The sequence below is a fragment of the Nerophis lumbriciformis genome, linkage group LG14 (assembly GCF_033978685.3).
Source record: "Nerophis lumbriciformis linkage group LG14, RoL_Nlum_v2.1, whole genome shotgun sequence".
NCBI classification, from domain to species: domain Eukaryota; kingdom Metazoa; phylum Chordata; class Actinopteri; order Syngnathiformes; family Syngnathidae; genus Nerophis; species Nerophis lumbriciformis.
In genome coordinates, this window is record NC_084561.2 from 6,296,324 (window position 1) to 6,301,323 (window position 5,000).

General features: G+C 38.4%; 1 protein-coding gene across 2 annotated transcripts in view; it reads right to left on the reverse strand.

Annotated features, from left to right (window-relative positions):
- The window catches only part of nexn (nexilin (F actin binding protein)), a 47,405-nt gene extending 44,652 nt beyond the window's left edge, over positions 1-2,753 (reverse strand). For both annotated transcript variants that reach the window (XM_061976175.2, XM_061976173.2), the window contains exon 1: positions 2,646-2,753. The gene's annotated coding sequence lies outside the window, so the exon portion shown is untranslated. The remainder of the gene's footprint in view (positions 1-2,645) is intronic.
- Positions 2,754-5,000: the final 2,247 nt, after the last annotated feature.

Genomic DNA, 5,000 nt, shown 5'->3' on the forward strand with positions numbered 1-5,000 from the left:
TTTTGTTTTTACTGTTATTTTAGGGGGTTTTTTAGCTGTAAATGGGCCCCACACTTAGGACCCCCCTGTACTACTGTCTTTGTTGACTGACTGGGCAGCATTGGATTCTGTTTCACCTTTAAATGACCGACTACAACACAACTTTGTAGGACAAATAAATAAGTTGTACTTTTACATCTAAACTTTAGACTGAAAAGGTCATTTTGATATTTTTTATTTTGCTAAAAAAAAATTGCTGAGAACAGACATAATATATATTTAAAAACAAAACGTGGTGTTATAGGTTAAAAAGTCTGCTAACATTATTTAGAACAGGGTTGTCCAAACTGCGGCCAGCGAGCCATTTGCATACCACAGCTCAGGTTTTGCTGGGGAAAAAACAATGGCAAAAATAAATGTAAGAAAAAAAGAGCAAAAAGACGTAATGTAATGACAAAAAGCTGACATTTTACATTTTGTCACTTATAACACAAGTTTTGATATATAATTCTGTTAACAAAAAATATCAAAATGCTTAGACTTTTCAACGTTTGGATCAAATTTCCAGATTTTTTTCATTATAACATTATGTTTTTGTGTACTATTTTTCCTACATTTTTACTAGGGCTGCACAAACAAATCAATTCGCATCTTATTCTGATTTCAATTTTAACCTCTACAGGCCAAAGCTGTTTGTTTACATGCTTTTTTAATTTCTCTTTGCTATTTGGGCTTATTGGACCCTAATTAGAATAACAACTAAGAATCATCTTTTGATATGATGTACTTAGTCCATAAGTACACAACCGTGTACTTCATGTTTAGTGACATGCTAATTCTTATTTTTACGCTTTTTTCCCCCAAATTCCATTGTATGTTATACTCTTCTGACACCACCAGATGGCAGTATAAGTGTCCACATAAGCGGCCATAAGACCCCAATTCAGTAGTGTACACAATTTTGGAAATAAGAGCTAAAAGGTGCTGTCCACGCATGTGGCCACTAAGGCCTTTACAGGATAAATCGATTCATAATTAAAAAATTTAATGAAAAAGAAAAAAAAGATTAGTATAAATGAAAAAGAATACATTTTCAGGCCATGTCCATGCAACCAGAAGGAGCCTTTCTAACCTGTATCCTGCTTCGAAAAGGTTTCGTTATAATATATATAACTCAGTGGCCTAGTGGTTAGAGTGTCCGCCCTGAGATCGGTAGGTTGTGAGTTCAAACCCCGGCCGAGTTAAATCACCAAAAAAAAAAATATATATATATATATATATATATATATGTATGTATGTATGTATATATATATATGTCTATATATATATATATGTATGTATATATATGTGTATATGTTTATATATATATGTAAAAATATTTATGTATATGTATATACATACATACATATATATATATTATGTATGTATATATATATGTATGTATATATATATATATACGTATGTGTGTATATATATATATATATATATATGTATATATAAACAGTATATATATATACACACATACATACATATATAATGTATGTATGTATGTATATATGTATGTATATGCATGTATATATATGTATGTATATATATATATGTGTATATATATGTATGTATATATATATATGTGTATATATATGTGTATATGTTTATATATATGTAAAAATATATATATATATATATATATATATATATATATATATATATATATATATATATATATATATATATATATATATATATATATATATATATATATATATATATATCTCCTGACGATTGAGGGTACCCCCCCTCATGAAACAGGCCTGCAGAGATGAAATAGTCTTGTGATTTTTTTCCCCACACATACATATATATATATATATATATATATATATATATATATATATATACAGTATGGCCGAGTCATACCAAAGACTATAAAAATGGGAGCCATTACCTCCCTGCTTGGCACTCAGCATCAAGGGTTGGAATTGGGGGTTAAATCACCAAAAATGATTCCTGGGCGTGGCCACCGCTGCTGCTCACTGCTCCCCTCACCTCCCAGGGAGTGAACAAGGGGATGGGTCAAATGCAGAGGACATATTTCACCACACCTAGTGTGTGTGTGACAATCATTGGTACTTTAACTTTAATTATTGTACCAAATAATACATTGCAAATCAAGAATCGACTCTGAATCGAATCGTCACCCCAGGAATCGGAATTAGATGGAATCGTTAAATCCCCAGAGATTCAGTCCCCTACAAAGCACGCGTGGGGCATTTTATCTTTTTATTTTGAAAAAAAAATTTTTTTAAGTTAAAACAGACATTTGAACATTTAAATATGAAAAAGCGTTTAATTTATTAGTTACTTTTCAGCTTTTACATATTTTTTCTCACATTTTTTATTAATTTTTTTTTCGACAATGTGCCGCAGGCCAAAAATGGCCCCCGGACCGCACTTTTGGACACCCCTGCCATAGCACATACCTTTCTGGTAACACTTCTTTCTATTTTTATCAGCAACTTAAAACAATACATTCAATAAAAACATTGATATTTATAAAGTTTGAACACATACCTATTCCACACAATGACAAATTTACTAATTGTTTTTAAAATGAAAAAGAATGCTAGTTTATAAATGTTTGCCCGGTAAACAAAGAACGTACTTACTCTCCTACTGCTGCTGGCGTTTACGTCAAAAAAAAAAAAGGTAATAATTCCCGACAAGGTTGGCGTGTAGCAAAGTGCGCAGAGTGGAGTGTCTGCTGCCGTGACGTGCGCCTTCCGGAAAAAGTCGCCTGCTCTCTCTCGTGAACGCGCATTTCCAGGCGCGCGTTCCCACTTCAGCTGTCGCCTCGTGCGCGGCTTCACGTGCACGCCCCTGTCGCAGCTGGGAAAATACACTCCGCCAAAAATAGGACCCAAACACTTGGATAGCAATGTTAGCCTGGTTTCTGTGCGCGTCGCTCATCAAACTCTTCAGTCGTCGTTTTAATGATTTGTTCTTTCGCGTCAACTTTACTGGCGCAGGGACGCTCTTATTTGCTTCTCAACATGCTGACATTTCTTGCACCAGAATAGAGCGAAACCATTCTTCATCCAGGATGAATTCTTTGGATCCCGCACCATCCTCTCAGATTAAAGCTGCCCTATCTAAAGCTGGCTCAGCTTCTCCTCAAACAAGAAGAGTTCTGTTGGCCTGCAGTTATATTGTGGAACTGCAAGCAAACAAAACAAGACATTTTGCAAGAAAAAAACAGCAAAAAGATATCATTTAGTGCAGAGGTGTTCAAAGTGTGGCCAAGGGCCTACACCAGGGGTCGGCAATTTTTACCAGTCAAAGAGCCATTTTGACCAGTTTCACAAATTATAGAAAACAATGGGAGCCGCAAAAATGTTTGAAATTTTAAAGAAATAACACTGTATATAAAAAAAAAATTTCTTTCCTTGTGTTATGTATAAACCAGGGGTCTCAGACACGCTGCCCACACCTTTGTATGGAATTTTTAAGCTGGTGCGGCACGCGGGTTTTGAATGAATAGCTGTCACGTTCAAACACTGAGGACATCTATTAAACAAGACAAAAGGCAAGGAATCAAACAGAGACAGAATTCAATTTGGACTCAATATTGAGGAGAGACATGGCCACTGCACTCTCTGTACAGTCCTGCACCACGCTCTGACGAAGAAGGTTTTCGTCTCCTCATTTATTCAGATGTTCAATGTTCACGCACCAACACATGTCACAGCAGGAATGGGAAGTATGTAAAACAGTCATTGTTTTCGGTCGCTTTGAAGTCCAAGAAGAGGATTTCTCGGGCTTGGGCTCTTCCTGGATCCAGCTGGGGCAGGTGTTGGAGGACAATGGATAACCCCTCCCGTCTCCTGACCACAGCAACTTCAAGAGGGCAGCGGGTCGTAAATAGCGTTGACCTCGGTTACCAAATAGTTGGAAGAGAGCTTGTGAAATACTTCAGAGAGAGTTCGTTTAACACTTCAAAGAGAGTTCCTCTGGAAGTTGAGCAGATCCTGCCACCTGTCCGTGTTGAAATCACAGTGGCGTTTCACGAGCGTTCTTCCTCTTGTTAGGCCTCGAAAGACAGCATTCATAATACAACGTTTCTTTCGGGACGGCGTGGCGCAGCGGGAGAGTGGCCGTGCGCGACCCGAGGGTCCCTGGTTCAATCCCCACCTAGTACCAACCTCGTCATGTCCGTTGTGTCCTGAGCAAGACACTTCACCCTTGCTCCTGATGGGTGCTGGTTAGCGCCTTGCATGGCAGCTCCCTCCATCAGTGTGTGAATGGGTAAATGTGGAAGTAGTGTCAAAGCGCTTTGAGTACCTTGAAGGTAGAAAAGCGCTATACAAGTACAACCCATTTATCATTTATTTATAACTTACAAACAATTATTCCAACAATAGCGCTTGTCAGCGTCATGCGTACCGTGATGGTACAGCATATAGCGACCACTACAACCAGCGTGCCTGATCAGCCACATGTTGTATGGTGCTTCCGTTTGCTCACGTAGGTGACAACAAGGCATACTTGCTCAACAACCACACAGGTTACACTGACGGTGGCGGGATAAAAAAAAACTTTAACACTCTTACTAATAATGCGCCACACTGTGAACCCACACCAAACAAGAATGACAAACACATTTCGGGAGAACATCTGCACCGTAACACAACATAAACACAACAGGACAAATACCCAGAATCCCATGCATCCCTAACTCTTCCGGGATACATTATACACCCCCGCTACCAAACCCCGCCCACCTCAACCGACGCACAGAGGGGGTGGGGGGGTTGATGTGTGAGGTAGCAGGCTTAGGGTGGGGGCGGGGTTTGGTGGTAGCAGGGGTGTATAATGTAGCCCGGAAGAGTCAGGGCTGCATGGGATTCTGGGTGTTCTGTTGTGTTTATGTTGTGTTAAGGTGCAGATGTTCTCCCGAAATGTGTTTGTCATTCTTGTTTGGTTTTGGTTCAAAGTGTGGCGCATTATTAGTAAGAGTGTTAAAG